At 43.1% G+C, this 19,526-nt stretch overlaps 1 protein-coding gene and 1 non-coding gene across 7 annotated transcripts in view; both read left to right on the top strand.

The window, feature by feature from the left end:
* SLC24A2 (solute carrier family 24 member 2) overlaps positions 1-19,526 on the top strand; it is a 279,623-nt gene that overhangs the window by 125,914 nt on the left and 134,183 nt on the right. The window lies entirely within an intron of this gene.
* On the top strand, positions 1,912-2,126 carry LOC139039542 (small nucleolar RNA U3). Its single transcript, XR_011492882.1, has one exon. It is a non-coding gene; the product is annotated as a small nucleolar RNA U3 (small nucleolar RNA).

Here is a 19,526-nt window from a genome sequence, read left to right as displayed (position 1 = left end):
GGAAAAAAAAATAAAATACATGTCAGATAAAAAAAAGAAATCCCTTAGGTTAGGAAATGAATATTAAATAATAAAATTATTTCTCTCCAAAGCCAAATCTGTCCTTTCTAACACGTACCTTAAGAGAGGACAAAGTTTTATCTGTTTTATGTGACATTTTAACCTGAATTGGATTGCCGATAATAAAAATTTCAAATAATCAAGAGGTCATTTATCTTGTTTCATTTGCTTTCTCTAGTCTTTATCTCACTAACATAATTTCTAATGAAAAAATCTTTTCTAAAATGTTTTCTACTATGTAAGATATGCATGTGGAAAAGGAGCCTACAATGTAGGGGGGAAAGTGGAAAATACAGATAATCAAACAAAAATTACCTATGATTTTACTACCCAGAGAGGATCATTGCTAATATTAGAGTGTATAAAGTCCAGGTTATTTAAAGAATCTAATTTTTAAATGCTATGTCCTCTTATTTATGCGTTCAACAAATAATTACTGAGCACGATAGTTAGTAAATGCTATTGTTTAGGAAAACTTCTTAAAACAATCGTCAGAGTTTCTTTTTATCATCAAAACTCGTGAAACAGTAAACAACTTTTTTCTTTTTAATTAATTTTTATTGGAGTGTAGTTGCTTTATAATGTTGTGTTAATTTCTGCTGTCCAGCAAAGTATATCAGGTACATGTATACATATGTCCCCTCTGTTTTGGATTTCCTTCCCATTTAGGTCATCACAGAGCACTAATTCCCTGAGCTATACAGTAGGTTCTCATTAGTAATATATTTTATACCCACTGGTCTATATATGTCAATCCCAACAGCTTCTAATGATTGCAGAATTAACCCCATTCTACTCTGACCGCTTTGGGCTAATTAGCTTGAGGTCTCTATGCTGATGTGTAGATGGACAGTTTTCATCAGGGATATCAGAAATGTGCCTTAGAACACCATAAAGTTTGTTCACTGCAGATAAAGCAGGCTATGCTCTACCACCTTGTGACCTGAGCAGTGAAGGACAACTTAAGAGGCACACAGAACAGTTATCCTCATCCTGAGACATGCAAGAGTCTGGGCAATGTCTGTCCCTTCTGCCCTCCCCTCAACACACTTTTATGGGCCTGGATGTGCTCTAGAGGCTGGCAGATCTGGGAGCACATTCTGACTGTGCTTACTAGCTGTGAGCTCTTGGATAAATGACATAATCTCTCTGTGCCTCAATTTTCCCACCCATAAAATGGGAATAAACTCCACAGGATATTGTCATATTAAAATGTCTTCGCCTTCCTATTCTATTCCTTTTTCTCACACTATGAAAAGAAATAATACTGTATAAGATGTAATAATACAATTGAGCCAATAAGGTAGGATATCAGAATAAGGATGTTTAGAAAGCCCCACAGTCTTATAGATAGACCAATAAAATGTGATCCTCATTCATTTATTCATTCAGCCAAAATTTACTAAGCCTCTTTTTATGTGTACCGAATTGTATTGAGGCTGAGGCCATACAAAGATGGAAAAGACTTGGTCCCTACACTAAAGGCACTCTAGTGTAATGAAGGATAAGGTTTTGCAGAAATAATCATTATAGGAATTTGAAAATAACTGAGGCCATGAGAGAGAAGGTATCAGACTGGGTATGTGCATGCATGCATATGTGTGTGTTTGTGTTTGTGTGTGTGTGTGCATGTGTGTGTGAAGATACCATGGGTTGCACAGGAAGGGAACCATTATTTCTAACAGGCAAGAACAATAAATGTTTATTATAGTCAGTGGCATTTGAACTAGACCCTAACGGGGGAGTAGGACTCTCACAGGTAGAGGAGAGAAGGATCTTTTAGGGAGAAGGCAAAGAATGAGCACAGACATAGAGATATGAAGTGTTCAGTGTTTTAAAGAAATGTCTCCCAAGACTATACTTTCAGGGGTCATGTCTATAGTTCGTTACTAGAGAAGTTTCTCTGATCGTGTAGAGCACCCGAAACCACAAGGAGGAGATGCAGCGTTCCCTCTTAAGCGTGAAGTCGGCTCTTGGTGTTGCTTCTGCAGCTGCCATTAGCCATTGATGATCATTCTTCTTTTCCTTTTTGGAAATGAAGAGGGAGAGGACGTAGTCTGAGTGGCTTTGGGTAAAAAAAGAAAAAAAAAAAAAAGAAATGTCTCCCGATCTACCATGTATAGCCCAGTAAAGTAGTCAAGTGTCATGCTGAACCATCTGGGCTGAATAATCTCATACAGCTCTAGGGTCAAATCCTGACTCTTACTTACTAGCAGTGCGATATAAGGAATGACTTACATGCTCTGAGCCTTACTCTCCTTGACTATAAAATGAAGTTACGAGTCTGATAAGATTGAAAAATAAAATAGGTTAGGAGGATGTGGAGTGGTAGGAGATGATACTGAAAAGCCATCCCAATAGGATGCTGGCAGTGAGCAACTGGGATCATAAATCACTTCAGTGGTTGAAGGGTATATATATCCAGGCACTGCACTGCAGACCGGGGCTAGGGCAGGGCGCGGGGGTGGTGTGTGGTGGGCGAAGATGAACCAGGGGCTGTCTCTACATCCAGGGAGCTGCCATTGTGGCCAGAAAGATAGACATGTCAATTAAAACAGTATAAATACAGTGAGAGGGACTTCCCTGGCTGTCTAGTGTTTAAGACTTCTCCTTCCAATGTAAGCGTTGCAAGTTTGATCCCTATTTGGGGAAACTAAGATTCCCATGTGCCTTGAAGCCAAATAACAAAATGTAAAACAGAAGCAATAGTGTAACAAATTCAATAAACACTTTTTAAAAATAGTCCACATCAAACAGTCTTAAATAAAATATAAATACAATGGGGAATGTACAAGAATAGAATCCGAGTCAGAGTACCTCAAGGGTACTAAGGTGGCAGTGGGTGAGAAGGAAAGGTCCCAGTAGGCTTCCTGGAGGAAGCGCTATCAGAAGTTGTCCAGGGTCACAAGGTGGAGTGGAACATTTCCAGGCAGAGAGAACTGCATGATGTGGCTGGTGGAGCACAGGCAGCGTGAAACAGCTGTGTGTCAGGTGCTGGCTAGGCTGGGAGAAGCCTGATAAGAGGCTCCACAGGAGAAAGAGCTCGTTCTGGCAGTCTTTCCAGGCCCTTCCAAGGAGCTGACACTCCGATCTGTAGGTCTTAAGACCACAGAAAGGCTTCACCCAAGAAGAGAGAGGTGGCAGTTTAGAAAGCTCCTCGGACCACAGTGGAGGGTGAAGAGCTCCAAAATGAAATGCAACAACACCCTTGAAATGGCTGTTACAGAAGTCTAGAAACACTGGGCCCAGGGGGCAGACTCAGGGATGGAGAGAAGGAAAGAGGTGAACCAGTGATCGGGAGAGTATCTCCAGGATGTGGGGACCAGTCAGACCTGGACAGGGAGTGCGGAGGCCCAGCACAGCTCCAGGCCTCTGGCTAGATGCTGGAATCGTTAACCCAGGAAGGGAATGAAGGGGAAAGAATGGGTCTGGGTAGGGGAGTAGAAACAGTAACTCAAAGCAGGTTCACTTCTGAACATTTTTTTCTTGAAACACCTGAGGGAAATAATCAGATTGGAGAAGGAATGGCTTTAGCAAGATTTCTGTCCTTATTATTTTAGCAGCTTCTTCCTTTCATTACGATTCTTGAGATGTTATTTTGTCTTTTTATATGATAATTCATTTAGGTTATGTTTTTAAATAGCAGGGAAATCGAGTTATGTCTCTCTGGTGGAGGCATCTAGATTTATCAGTAACTCAGCTGGAAGAACAGAGTCCAGTTATACAAATACAAAAGTGCCTGATCTTTATTAATTTGTACTGAGTGTTTTATTTCAGATATTTTAAGAGAAGAGTGGATTGTTTGTGTAGCTCTGCAAGTGTGCACATAAATAGCACCTGTCATGGTGGATGCACTGTGCTTTATAATAGATAAAATGTTCTGGACAAAGAACAGAGTCCCACTTAGGGAGCAGTTTACTGTCTGAAATCATGAAAGGCACCAAGTAATATAACCTCGGGGAAAAGGACAAGATGTCCTGCATTGAACAAAACTTAATGGTTTTAGTAGCCCTTTGGAGTGGAAAAAATCTTTTAAGGAAGAGAAAGTGCTATTTTATTACTGGTACATGCTGTTCCCATGAATCGTTGGAAATAAATATATGCTCTCTGCACTGTTTGACTTTGATTCATTTACATTCCCTTTTTAATCAAAATTGTTTCAATCTCTGCAATAAAAATGATGGACATTTTGTAGTTGCATGGACTAACAGACCTAGAAATAATTTTTATTTTCTGATGACATTAGAGGGTGCTTGCACTGGTCCTTAACCACTCTATACCACCCTAATTAACTCACATTTTTCTCCCGTTTAGTTGAGGAGATGAAAAACAGGTCCCTGTACCTTATTTGGAAATAATAAGAGTGTGTCATTGAAGCATTCTAAGAAGAAAGCATTCTATTAGTTATAAAATATTTTATCAAAGTGAACCACTCATCACGTGCTTTCCATTGCATTTTACATATATTAACTTATATCATTATCCTCAACATTTTTACAGATGAGGAAATAGTAGCCTAGCAAGGTTAAATGATTTACTCAATATCTCATAGCTAGTATGTTGCTGTTCTCGTGTTCATACTTACTTTTGCCTGATGCCCTTAAAGAATTCTGCAACCAATCCATTTCAGTTTGCATCGGTCAAGTCTAGATCGCTCACAGTGAACTGTTCTCTTCTTGTCTCTATGGAACCACCAGCCACCCAGTTACTCATGCCAGAAACCTGGGCTTCCCAGCTAACACTCTCTCAGACTTGCCCCGAATCCAGCATGTTGGCACTTCCACAAGCCTGCCCACCCAGCACCTCCCAAAGTCATCAGTCTCTTCTCATCTCCACTGCCAAGCCATCTCTATTTCTGCTTGGACAGTGGCATCCCTTCTGGACAGTCTCCTCTCCATCTGCCCTTGCACCACTTCAACTCCCTTTCCCCAGGGCCATGTTTGGGAAACTCACTCTGATAGTTTGTATCTTTCTCCTGCCTGATGCCTCTCACAGGCTTTCCTCCAGAGCAGGCAATCTGGTGTAGGTAAGAGGGAGGACCTGTGATGTCACTGACCACACTCCAGGCAGCCTTGACTTCTTGGGAAGAGGACTGCGTGTCTGCAGAGTCAGAAAGCTGGGGTTTCATCCCAAGTGCTAGTTTCCTAGGGCTGTCATAGCAAAGTACCACAAGCTGGGTGGCTGGAAGCAACCAAAATGTATTCTCTCACAGTTCTAGAGACCAGGAGTCTGATATAAAGGCATTGGCAGGACCACACTCCCTCTGAAGATTCTAGGGATGTGTCCTTGCCTCTAACTTATGGTTATTGTTGGCAATTCGTGATGTCCCTTACCTGGCAGTCACATCACTTCAGTCTCTGCCATTGTCATCATATGGCCACCTCCTTCTGTGTGTGTGTGTGTGTGTGTGTGTGTGTGTGCGTGTGTGTGTGTGTGCGTGCATGCATGCATGTGGTCCTCTGGGTCCAAATATCTTTACTTATGAGAACATCAGTCTTCGGATTTAGGGCCCACCGTAAGCCAGTATAACTTCACCTTAATCTGAGTACATCTGCAAAGACCCCATCCCAAATAAGGTCACGTTCACTGGTACCAAGGACTAGGACTTGAGCATGCCTTTTGTTGGAGGTGGGAGGACATAATTCAACCCACTACACCAGGGTTCACCCCCTTGCACTCTTTGAACTTTGGGTTTCTCCAAAGAATTACTGTGAACAGTAATTGAGATACTACACATAAAGTGTTTATCACAGTCTGTCTCATAGAGACCACTTGGTAAATGGCAGCTATGATTTATTGCCATATTTTTCCCTTAAAAAAATTATCTGTAAACTACCCCTCATTCTATGTGCCTCAAAGAAACGACATTTAAAGAAACCATGCATCCAGTATCCTGTGAAACAAAGCAAATAATTGTCTCTAATTTAACGTTTTTATTCTGATTTCTGTATTTGAGTCTCCTTATACATAGACTTTTCTTATACATGGATAGATACATGAACTTTCGTAAAACAAACCAAAATTTAAACTCAAACCCAAGGTTTACCCAAGCGTGCTAATCTATGTGTGATGTGAATTCAGATGTTAAGTCTGCAGAGAAACTGGTTGAGGAAATCCACGCATCCCCCTGGGACTTCCCAGGTGGGGATAGTGGTAAAGAATCTGCCTGCCAACGCAGGAGACACAAGAGATGCAAGTTCAATCTCTGGGTTGGGAAGATCCCCTGGAGAAGAGAATGGCAACCCACACCAGTGTTCTTGCCTGGCGAATCTCATGGACAGAGGAGCCTGGCAGGATACAGTCCATAGGGTCGCAGAGAGTTGACTGAGCAACTGAGCACGCACACACACATAACACAGCACACATCCGTCCCACTGTGGGGTCACGACCCTTCAGTGCTCAGGGCAGCAAAAGCTTCCAAGAGCAGCCCTGCCAATCTCTTGCTTCCAGCTATCCAGCTGCTTATCAGAAAGAGATGGGAGACTAGAGGGAAAATCGTTCCTGCCTGCAAATTCAGACCTGCACCCCGGTGCTCTGTTCCCCACCGGGGTTTGTTGCTAGAGACTTCAGTGTCTTGCAGGAGACCTCAGCAGCGCTGGGGTTGCCCATAACACACCAACCACAGTGCCAAGCACAGGGCAATACAGTTTAATCAGTGCGATTGGGTGAGGTTTCAGCAGACTCCAGTCCAGAGGGTGGCAGAAATGCTTAATGAGAGAGAAAATGAGGGCCTCGTGGGAAAGCACAATGGGCACAGTAGAGCTGTTTCTCACACTCAGAAGCTGGAGTTGACCCCTGCCCTCTGACAGCTTGTGGGATGTAGACCCAGGGCTTTTCCTACTGTTCCAATCCATTCCCGTGTCCCCAAGAGTCTATTCTGCTGCCAAGTCAGGAAGCATCTTCTGTCACTATCCTTTATGTTCAACAGGGTGGGGAGAGGAGCAGATTATCCTGGTGGGGAAATAGAGATGGAAGAGATGCCTGCCTGCGCGTTGTGCTCTTTTCCATTACCTTTGAAAGGAGGCCACCTGAGCTCGGGTTTGTTTGAAACCATCTGAAGGCTACTGCTCTAGAACTTTGTTGTAACTAGGACAGCAGCACAAAGGTCAGCCTCAGAGATACACTTTCCTCTTCGGGCACTCTGGGGCTGTGTGGTCTTGGACAAGTCTCTTGCCCTCTCTCAGCCTCTGTTTTCTCGCCTGTGAAATTAGGGTAATGATACTTCCCTTACAGGGTTGTCATGAGATAGCAGAAATAAGTAAAAGAGTGCTTGGTTAATGTTGGATTCCACTTTTCCCTGTCCCGATCCAGAGAAAGGATCAATGTATTGAACACTTAACCACTTATCTGCTTTGCAGATGATAAACGCGGAGTATATCTTAAGTTAGAAACCAGTTTTCTTTCAAAATTATGAAGATAAATTAATATTTTGTTTAGCATATACTATGTGCTGTTCCTGCATTCATTTTATAGGTTTGGAGCTTCCTTGGGGGCTCAGCAGTAAAGGAACCACCTGCAATGCAGGAGACACAGGTTCAATCCCTGGGCCAGGAAGATCCCCTGGAGGAGGGCATGGCAAACCACTCCAGTGTTCTTGCCTAGAGAATCCTGTAGACAGAGAAGCCTGCTGGGCTACAGTCCGTAGGGACACAGAGTCAGACACGACTGAAGTGACTTAGCACACACATGTGATTATTAGTGATCTGAAACCAGTAGGACCCAGAATACACACACACACACACACAATGCAACTCATAGGGCAGTAGGTGAGATCAATGAGCAAGTTAACTATGAGAGTGCAACATAAATCCTGATAAAAGATGTTCAGAAAATAAGCATTAAGTCAAATGGAGAAGTGGCTGGGGACAGGGTGCTCTTTGAGAATGGTGTTACTTTTTAAAGGAGAGGTGGAAGGAATATTCCCAGCAGGAGTGACAGCCCATATGGAGATGAGGCGGTAGGGGGTGGGTCTCCAGGGTCAGGGATTACAGGTGGCTCAGTGTGGTCCATGGGAGAATCCAAGTGTGAGCCTTGGTCTCTGCCCGAGGGCTGGTAGGTTAGTTGAGGCACGTGTGCATACCGTGGAGAGTTAGCAACACAGGGCACCGTGATCACGGCAGGCTGAGCAGAGCAGACAGAAGTGTGACTCTAGAGGAGTGAAAACTTTAAACAACCAGCGTGGCTCCTTCTGTGTCCTTAAGAATCACACAGTCTCTGAGCTGCCCTGTCCCATTCAGGTCTCTCCTGAGTCCTTGAAATGTGGCGAATCCAACTGAGATGTGCTTTGAGAACAAAATATACTCTAGTTTTCAAAGACTTTGTACAAAAAAGTGTAAATATCTTTTATCTCCTAGCTAATTTTTATATTGATTACATGTTGAGATTATACTAATATGGATATATTGAGTTAAGTAAAATAAATTATTATAACTAATTTTATTTCTTTTTTTTTACTTTCTTCTGTGAATTATCTTTTTAAATTTATATGTGTTTTGACTGTCTTCCCCAGTGTCTCAATAGTCAAGTATCTGCCTGCATTGCAGGAGATGCAGGTTCGATCCCCGGGTTGGGAAGACCCCCTGGAGAAGGGCATAGCAACCCACTCCAGTATTCTTGCCTGATGAATCCCATGGACTGAGGAGCCTGGCAGGCTGCAGTCTCTAGGGTCTCAAAGAGTTGGACATGACTAAAGTGACTGAGCACATATTTTGATTAAGTTCATATATAGTTACTATATATAAGATAATGTATTTGACATAAAATCCCATGGACAGAGGAGACTGGCAGGCTACAATCCATGGGGTTGCAAATTGTCGGACACGGCTGAGCATGTGGTGCATGACCTACAACGCTGCATATACACACACACACACAGTGCATGGTTACTACATTTAAACTAATTAACATGTTATCTCCTCACATGATTATTATTTTTTAATGTGGTCAGAGTACCGGAAATCTACCCTAAGCATATTTCCAGGAATTAATACAATACTTTTAAGTATATGCCTGTTCTTGCTACTTTTTTAATGTGGCTACCAGGAGATTCACAGTTGCAAGTGTGGCTTTATATTTCTATTGGAGAGCTTGGGTCTTGACATTGAAAGGTCTTGACCTGGGGTAGCAGGGAAGGACATGGAGCTCGAACAATACTGTGGAAAACGAGTGGGGTTCAGGTGCACAAAAAGAAAGAAGGATTTTCCAGGAGAATGTATAGGCACCAAGGAGGAATGTGCAAGGTTTATTTAGGGAATCCTGAGTAAGTCATCCGGATGGAACAGGTGAATAACTCTCTGTGGTATTTTGATAAAATGACATATGTTGGTCATGCACACTCAGATATGCTGTTAGGCTTCATATGAATGATAAGCAGAAAGAGGTCTCTATCACTGGAGGTAATGATGAATTTACAGACAGTCCCTGGTTTTTCACTTTACATGTTTTGAAGTCAAGGGTTGTCCTAGAGAATATTCAAATGCTATCTCGTGATTAAAGTTTCAGAAAAAATGAAAGGGTTGATGAGTCTTGTCATGCCCTTTATTTGAACTTCCTCAACCCAGTGACTTCTTGGAGTTATAAATATAAATGTGCTCAAGAAAGATATGGATGAAGACACAGGAGACAGACCCCTACATGAGGCTCTTAACAAGAGAATTAAGAAATGTCTTTAATCTTTCATGATGACATCCTGTGGGACAATCCTAGAAATGCCCCACAAGGGCCCTCTGCAACAAGAGATGCTGAGCTGACTTGATGTGACATAGTATTCAGTTCAGTTCAGTTCAGTTCAGTCTCTCAGTCGTGTCCGACATAGTATTAATTTTTTTTATTCTTATACTTAAAAGCAAGATCCCTGGACATGGTGATTTTACAATAATTGCTCACTCTTCTTCAAACATCCAAGGGATAATAAAACAAGATCCTGCCTTGATACTGTGTTGGGTATGTTATCCAGTATTTTTTGACAGAAATGGCCATGATATTTGGGGATTCATACTCTACTATAGGGGCTTCCCAGGTGGCGCAGTGGTAAAGAATCTGCCTGCCAAAGCAGGAGATGCAGGAGATGTTGGTTCGATCCCTGGGTTGGGAGGATCCCCTGCAATAGGAAATGGCAACTACTCCAGTATTCTTACCTAGAAAATTCCATGGACAGAGGAGCATGACGGGCTACAGTCCATGGGGTCGCAAAGAGTAAAACACAGCTGTCTACACACAGAAAGACTATAGCACAGGCAGTGTGGCGAGAACTTGCGAGTTACATAGTTAATGTCAGTTAAATAATAACTATACCACAGACTTGGATATGAAAATACATAAATATAAGCAAACAACATTGTTGTGTTGGATGAAAAGGAACTACCAAAAAAAGGTTATTTAAACCAAAGAACTCATAATGGCAAGATGTTTACCCTGTTTCTCTTATCCAGCAAACCCACAGAATCATCCAGATAGACTTTCTTATGACAAAGGACAGTTCATCCCTGGATGAGAAGTTCTGTCAAAATATTAAAAATCTATCTTTTTTTAAAATTAGTTGGAGGCTAATTAATTTACAGTATTGTAGTGGGTTTTGCCATACATTGATATGAATCAGCCATGGATTTACATGTGTTCCCCATCCTGAACCGCCCTCCCACCTCCTTCCCCATGCCATCCCTCTGGGTCATCCCAGTGCACCAGCCCTGAGCACTTGTCTCATGCATCCAACCTGGACTGGCGATCTGTTTCACAATTGATAATATACATGTTTCAATGCTATTCTCTCAGATCATCCCACCCTTGCCTTAAGCAGGATCACTAGCTGATAGCCTCAGGCAGCACCCCAATGGGCCAGAATTATCACATGTCTGAGCTCAGCCAGACCTGAGTTCCTAGGTTGACTTTACCATTTATTAGTGTGTTACCTTGAGAAAATTGCAAAACTTTTCTAAGCCTCAGTTTACTTATCTATAAAATGGGATAGTAATACTACCTGTTATAAGTATCCTGAGAACTACAGGAAAGTAGGTGTGTAAAGTGCTCAGTGCCAAAGGTTTGCAAGCTTGGTGGAGGGAGTGGTTGTGCTGGAAGTTCTAGTATAGGCTTTCCTTTTGTGAGAGGAATCAGGAAACTGCCTTTCCAGAGTGAATTGCTTTTGCCCCAAGGCTTCGAAATCTTCCAGTTCCTAGCATAGGACTTCGGCTGCTCCCGTAGTAAAGTGAGAGGCACTCTGAAGTCACGTTGTTTCAGTCTTCCTACCCACTTCCTGGCCTCTCATTCATCTGCCACCCCTTCTCAGGAAGACTTGGAGCCATCTCCCCTTTCTTGCCCTCACTCGTAGCTTTAGAGATTTTTAAGAACTTTTCCATTTCTTAGGCATCTGTGAGGACAACACTTTAAATTATTCCAAAGTGGGGGGTGGGGGTAGGAGTTTTTATGGGTGCCCTGAATCAAAACTCGCCTGTGATTATCATCAAGAAAGGGGATAAGGTATAAGAATAAATACAAATACACTGAGACCGTTCAGGGTTAAGTCATCACTAAGAACTTGCCCTCAACACCTGTGTACCTACTTATATGAATGAGTCACTTCTACTAAAAATAGTGACATATTTAAGAAGAAATGGTAGAGCAGTAATTACTTAGACAGCAGCTTCCTCCACCTGCTTCCCTGAGGCAGGAACCGGGGGATGTAAAGATAGAGACTGGGGATGATTCAGGGGATAGAACAATCAGGAGATCCTCTGTGACAAAGGAAGACTTTCAGGTCTATATACCTTTTATCTCTTTGCTTTTTAGTTCTCTTTCATCCAGAAGAATTGCAGCTTGCCCAGTAGCCAGCCTATTTGCATTTAAAAAGAACTTGGTCCCCTCACAATTCCCTGCCTGTTCACCTTAAAAATGAAGCAAGAGTCCTATAGTTTTAGGCTTTGATGGTATTCACGAGGAGTTTGTGACATATTTGAAAATCCTGACCCCTATGCACCCTGGTTTCCATTTGTCCCATTCTGAGTGTATTTGTGCCTCTTCAGAAAATCAGCTTTCTCAAGAGCTTGCTCTTCATCACCACTCTGCCATTTAACACAGGCCCAGCTGGGCTCATAACGAAAAATCAGGCATGTTCATCAACACTAAAAGTACAATCTGCAACACTATGTTCGGGCCAAGTGGCATTATGGAAGTTAATAAAAGCACTGCCTAGGTTTAACCCATGATACTTACTAGTATTATTTTAGAGGTAAGCACTTGTGCTTTGCCATCAGAGCCCTAGATCCAGGTCCTAGCTTTTTCACCTTAGGAAAGTCAGGGACCCAGCAGAAAACATGTAGCCTATTCAAAATCAGTAATTAAAGAGAATGTAGTGAAAGGACTGTTTTCAAAGTACAAGGAGTTGGATTAGTTTCTTAGGGCCACCGTAACAAAGTACCACAAACTAAATGACTTCAAAAAACAGAAATCTCTCATCCCGCAGTTCTAGAGGCTGGAAATCTGAAGTCAGGGTGTTGGCAGAGCTCTGATCCGAAACCTGGGGACTCCGCCCTTGCCTCTCCCTCACTTCCAGTTCTGGCCAGCCATGTTTAGCATCATTTCACTTGCAGCTGCCTATCTCTACTCTCTGCCTTCACTCTCCTCGTGATCTGTCTTCACATGGAGGTCTTCTTCTGAGGACACCAGTCATATTACTCCTTATCAACTCACTCAGTTCAGTTCAGTTCAGTTGCTCAGTCGTGTCCAACTCGTTGCAACCCTATGAACCACAGCACGCCAGGCCTCCCTGTCCATCACAAACTCCAGAGTCCACCCAAACCCATATCCATTGAGTCAGTGATGCTATCCAACCATCTCATTCTCTGTCGTCCCCTTCTCCTGCCCTCAATCTTTCCCAGCATCAGGGTCGTTTCCAATAAGCTAGTTCTTCACACCAGGTGGCCAAAGTATTGGAGTTTCAGCTTTAACATCAGTCCCTCCAATGAACACCCAGGACTGATCTCCTTTAGGATGAACTGGTTGGATCTCCTTGCAGTCCAAGGGACTCTCAAGAGTCTTCTCTAACACCACAGTTCAAAAACATCAATTCTTCTGTGCTCAGCTTTCTTTGTTTTTTTTTTTTTTTTTCAGCTTTTTTTATAGTCCAACTCTCACATCCATACATGACCATTGGAAAAACCATAGCCTTGACTAGATGGACCTTCGTTGGCAAAGTAATGTCTCTGCTTTTTAATATGCTATCTAGGTTGGTTATAACTTTCCTTCCAAGGAGTAAGCGTCTTTTAATTTCATGGCTGCAGTCACCATCTACAGTGATTTTGCAGCCCAGAACAATAAAGTCAGCCACTATTTCTACTGTTTCCCCATCTATTTGCCATGAAGTGATGGGACCGGATGCCATGATCTTAGTTTTCTGAATGTTAAGCTTGAAACCAACTTTTTCACTCTCCTCTTTCACTTTCATCAAGAGGCTCTTTAGTTCTTCTTTGCTTTCTGCCATAAGGATGGTGTCATCTGCATATCTGAGGTTATTGACATTTCTCCCAGAAATCTTGATTCCAGCTTGTGCTTCCTCCAGCCCAGTGTTTCTCATGATGTACTCTGCATATAAGTTAAATAAGTAGGGTGACAACATACAGCCTTGTGTACTCCTTTCCCTATTTAGAACCCGTCTGCTGTTCCATGTCCAGTTCTAACTGTTGCTTCCTGACCTGCATACAGATTTCTCAAGAGGCAAGTCAGGTGGTCTGGTATTCCCATCTCTTTCAGAATTTTCCACAGTTTATTGTGATCCACATAGTCAAAGGCTTTGGCATAGTCAATAAAGCAGAAATAGATGTTTTTCTGGAACTCTCTTGCTTTTTTGATGATCCAGTGGATGTTGGCAATTTGATCTCTGGTTCCTCTGCCTTTCCTAAAACCAGCTTGAACATCTGGAAGTTCACGGTTCACATATTGCTGAAGCCTGGCTTGGAGAACTTTAAGCATTACTATACTAGTGTGTGAGATGAGTGCAGCTGTGCAATAGTTTGAGCATTCTTTAGCTTTGCCTTTCTTTGGGATTGGAATGAAAACTGACGTTTTCCAGTTCTGTGGCCACTGCTGAGTTTTCCAAATTTGCTGGCATATTGAGTGCAGCACTTTCACAGCATCATCTTTCAGGATTTGAAATAGCTCAACTGGAATTCCATCACCTCCACTAGCCTTATTCATCGTGATGCTTCCTAAGGCCCACTTGACTTCACATTCCAGGATGTCTGACTCTAGGTGAGTGATCACACCATCATGATTATCCAGGTCGTGAAGATCTTTTTGGTACAGTTCTTCTGTGTATTCTTGCCACCTCCTCTTAATATCTTCTGCTTCTGTTAGGTCCATACCATTTCTGTCCTTTATTGAGCCCATCTTTGCATAAAATATTCCCTTGGTATCTCTAATTTTCTTGAAGAGATCTCTAGTCTTTCCCATTCTGTTGTTTTCCTCTATTTCTTTGCATTGATCACTTGAAGAAGGCTTTCTTATCTCTCCTTGCTATTCTTTGGAACTCTGTATTCAAATGGGTATATCTTTCCTTTTCTCCTTTGCCTTTCACTTCTCTTCTTTTCACAGCTATTTTTAAGGCCTCCTTGGACAGTCATTTTGCTTTTTTGCATTTCTTTTTCTTGGGGATGGTCTTGATTCCTGTCCCCTGTCAATGTCACGAACCTCCGTCCATAGTTCATCAGGCACTCTGTCTATCAGATCTAGTCCCTTAAGTCTATTTCTCACTTCTACTGTATAAGGATTTTGTATAAGGGATTTGATTTAGGTCATACCTGAATGATCTAGTGGTTTTCTCCACTTTCTTCAATTTCAGTCTGAATTTGGCAATAAGGAGTTCATGATCTGAGCCACACTCAGCTCCCAGTCTTGTTACATCTGCAATAACCTTATTTCCAAATAAGGTCACATTCTGAGGTACTGGGTTAGTCAATAGGAGATATAAGTCAACTCATAACAGTGGGATTCAGGAAAGCCAAAAAAGGTCCCTGTAGTACCTGGGTCCGTCTCTTGCCTGAAAGTGTAAAGGTCAGGGGGCAATGGAGCCCTCTGCTGCCAGTGGTTATAGGAAATGCTGCCTGGCAGGCCGCGCTGCACCTTGGGGAGAGAACTGCAGCCACTGGCAATGGGCAGCCAGGCAGGGAGGGAGCTAGGAAAATGCACGTTATGATCTCTCTCTCCTCCAAGTGCCGATCTCCTGCTGCCACCTCCCAGCGCTGGGAGGTGGGACAGCAGGAAGCCCAAGAGGTGGAGCAACTCCTGCAGGCCTGAAAACTTGGCCTCCCCACGCACTGGGCAGGGTGAAGACTGGGTGTGGAGGGGCAAACAGGGAATATTTAGCATAGCCTGTTAACTTCTCCAAGCCTCAATTTACCTGTCTGTAAATTAGGAATAATAATGGTGCCGCCTCATAGAGTTGTGAGCTTGGCACCCAGCATATAATCATCATCAATGTTAGCTGTTGTGTTATGATGAGTTCTGGTCATCCTCCAGTGACCCAGCTGCTATGCCAGTACCTTATGCATCTGATGAATGTTAGAGGTATAGGAGTCATGTTTGTGAACGAACACAGATATGCACACAGGCCTCTTTCCCAGCAGTGTTCTCTGCTTTTCAGAGTCATAAACCCGAGTAAATGTTCTTCAACACCTGGAACCTGTCCTGGCCAGATGGCAGCTTGGGCAAAAGCAGGGGTAATTTCCATAGCTGAGGTGGGATCAATCCAGTGCCCATAGCACATTGTTTGGGAGACACTTTGACTAATGCCCTCAAGAGCAGGACACTGCTAATTCTCACAACAGCTAGAACTCATAAAGGTTTCAGGCTGAGAAGGAGACCAATAGTTATGCAATGGAACATCTAGGAGAATTTTTTTTTTTTCATCAGAGAGGATATTGTGGAAAAGATGGTATGGGGCTGAACCTGGAGAAAGCAGGATTTGGACATATGGAGACCAGACGGGGGAGGCAACAGCATAAGCCAGAATAGAGTGGATCACACAAAGACCATGTAGGACAGGAGTGGATGTGGTGGCATTAATGAGAGTAGCAGATAAGGTATAAGACTACGATGGGTCTGGGGAGTAACAACGGTGAAGGATCTAGAATGCCTGACTGTCTCCACCAAAAGCATGGCACGTGAGGTTCCCTCTGACTGTCAAGGTCATAGCAGTTTGTCTGTTATGTTTTAAATATAAACTGGCTCTTCCCTCCTTAGAAGAACATTGGAAATTGTCTGAAGAGCTGAGCTGAGAACAATTTTGAGTTCCTATCTGACTGAGGTCACTGGAAGAGGCTGCTGAGATTGACTAGTGATGTCTTCTGTGGGAATTGAAGGAGGACACAGAGGCTTGAAAACCATATGTTTAACTTTCCAATCTGAAGGTGCCAGTGGATTATTATACAGAGTGAAGTAAGTCAGAAAGAGAAAAACAAATATCGTATATTAATGCATATATATGAAATCCAGAAAGATGGCACTGATGAACCTGTTTGCAGGGCAGCAGTAGATATGCAGACGTGGAGACCAGACTTGTGGACACAGTGGGAGAAGTAGAGGGTGGGACGAATGGAGAGAGCAGCATGGAAACATATCCACTGCCACACGTAAAACAGATGTCAGTGGGAATTCACTGTATGACTCAGGGAGCTCAGACCAGTGCTCCATGACCTGGAAGGGTGGGATGGGGTGGGAGGTGGGAGGGAGGTTCCAGAGGGAGGGGTCATATGTATACCCATGACTGATTTATGTTGCTGTGTGGCAGAAACCAACACAACATTGTTAAGCAATTACCTTCAATTAAATATTTTTTTTAAAAAATTTTTTTAAAGGGATCGCAGGAGGCCACAAGTTTGAACTGCCCCTGCAGAGCTTGGGCCCCTTTCTCCAGGCTGGATTTCTAAATCTAGGCCTGCAGCTATGACAAGTGAGCCCCCTCTCCTAGATATATACAGTTCTTTCTAGGTCCTTCTGAGATTGACTTGAGACTATAGCCTGGGATTGAAAGAGGCGACTTCTAGAAGCCAGAAGTGGAGAGCTACTCTGCCACTGCAAAGTTAGGAAACCCAGAGCCACCAGCCAACAAAGTGTAACACGTAGAAGGCAGCTCCCCAGGATTTTCAGGAGGGCTGGAGCGAGGGTCACCCTGGCGAAAGGAAGCCTGGGAAACAAAGAGGCCCCCACAGATTGGTGGGGGTAAGACCCCTGAGGAGGTATATGGTAGAACCAAGGAAGGGATTTGGTTTTGCGTGGTGGATGAGAGATCCCACTGGACCGGACCCAAAAGAACTTAAGGGTAACATATGTATGTTTCCATGCTATTCTCTCAACTTGTCCTACTCTCTCCTTCCCCCACTGTGTCCACATGTCTGTTTTCTATGTCTGCATCTCCACTGCTGCCCTCGCAAATATGTAAAATAGATAGCAAGTGAGAATTTGCCATGTAAAAACAGGGAGCTCAACCGAGGGTTCTGTGACAACCTAGAGGGGTGGTTGGGGTGACAGATGGGAGGGCGCCTTAGGAGGGAGGGGACATATGTATACCTGTGACTGCTTCACGTTGATGTATGCAGAGACCAACACAATATTGTAAAGCAATTGTCCTCCGGCTATTGTATTTTGTGCTATACTACTCAATATTGTACGATTATAATCTTCCATAGTTAAAAAAGAAAAAAAAAGAATTTAAGGTGAGGGAACAGGTGAAAAAAAAAAAAAAATTGGGGTATTTCAGCTACTGCAGCTGCAAAGAAATGGGAGGAGAAAGTAATGGGAGGTGCAGAGAGACCCCAGGTGATATTTCTTAAGAGGCAACGGAGCTGGAAAGAATGTGTAGAGAGATAAGAGCAAGGAACATGGGAGCTGGGGGACCCTGGGCTCTGAAGGTGGGAATAGGAAAAGTGAGAATCTGGGAAAGAGACTGAAGGCAGATGAACCCATGAGAATGTCAGAGAGTGTGTTTGGAAACCTGGAGTAATGAGAGGTGAATGAAAAAGGAGAGACTTGAAATGGAAAGTGAAACACTAAAGATTCTTAGATTGGCCTCAAACAGGGGAATATCATTCTAGAATTCTGCAGGCCAAAATAACATAGGTCATGCTAACCAAAAGTAGGGGAGAAAATCAGATTGATACATATTCAACAGAATTAACCACACAGGGCTTCCCAGGTGGCACTAGTGGTAAAAACCAGACTTCCAGTGCAGGAGACATGAGATGCAGGTTCGATCTCTGGATGGGGAAGATCCCCTGGAGGAGGAAATGGCAACCCACTCCAGTGTTCTTGCCTGGAGAATCCCCATGGACAGAGGAGCCTGGAGGGCTACAGTCCATAGGGTCACACAGAGTCAGACACAACTGAAGTGACTTAGCACACAACCACACAGAACAATCCTGATTTTCTAAGGTGTAAGCTTTTAGTATTTCTACTTTCATTTTCTTTTATGTTGGTTGTAGTCTTGGCAACCACAGAAACTTTGTATTCTGTTCATTGTGGTATCTTACATGGCAGTTTGACTTAAATGGAAGTTCTGTCTATGGAAATGATCCATTCCCTGGTTTCAGAGAGAAACACAATCTGGTTCACAGCATTGAAGCTGACAGTCTGCGATTTGCACAAACAATTCTGAAAGGGCCCACTTGTCATAATTGCAGGCCGAGTTTCAGAAGTCCAGCCGGGAGAAAGTGACTCAGGCTCTGCAGGGGCAGTTAGAACATGTGGCCTCCCGTGATCCTCTTTCACAATCAGTTGTGGCACCTTCGGATTGGAAAGTTAAACATACAGTTTTCAAGCCTCTGTGCCGTCCTCCCATGCACACGGAAGTCATCACTAATCAATCTCAGCAGCCTTTCCCAGTGAGCCCAGCCAGATAGGAACTCAAAATTGTCCTCAGCTCAGCTCTCCAGGCAAACTTCCACCCACTAACTGTAATTGCCAGGAGACCTGAGACTCATCTGCCACCAGCCACTCTTCTTATAGATTTTCATAGCTTGTGGTCTGTAACTTAGTTCTAACCTGTGATTCATATTAGCTTGTTTTAGATAAAACAAGTAACAAAACAAAAGAAAAATAATTTTCAGGTGCTAGGAAAGATTGAAGGCAAGAGGGGAAGGGGACGATAGAAGCTGAGATAGTTGGATGGCAACACTGATTCCATGGACGTGAGTTTGAGCGAACTCCGGGAGATAGTGAAGGACAGGGAATCGGTTCATGGGGTCACAAAGAGTAAGACGTGATTTAGCGACTGAACAACAGCAGCAATGCCAAAGTAGTCCATTCATCTTGAAATTAAAATCCCAGGGCCTCCCACATCTGTAACACAGCCTCAAATTCAGAACTATATAAAAGAGATATCCATCACTTCAGAGGAGAAAAATTCCTCATAAAGTCCATATACCTCACTGTAGCGATATGTAGAAAATGAGTTAATGATTTAATGTTCTTAGTTACTCAGGGCC

The sequence above is a fragment of the Odocoileus virginianus genome, chromosome 18, assembly GCF_023699985.2.
Source record: "Odocoileus virginianus isolate 20LAN1187 ecotype Illinois chromosome 18, Ovbor_1.2, whole genome shotgun sequence".
In the NCBI taxonomy this organism is placed as follows: Eukaryota; Metazoa; Chordata; class Mammalia; order Artiodactyla; family Cervidae; genus Odocoileus; species Odocoileus virginianus.
The sequence above is the reverse complement of the archived record's forward strand: the minus strand, read 5'-3'. Positions and strand labels throughout refer to the sequence as shown.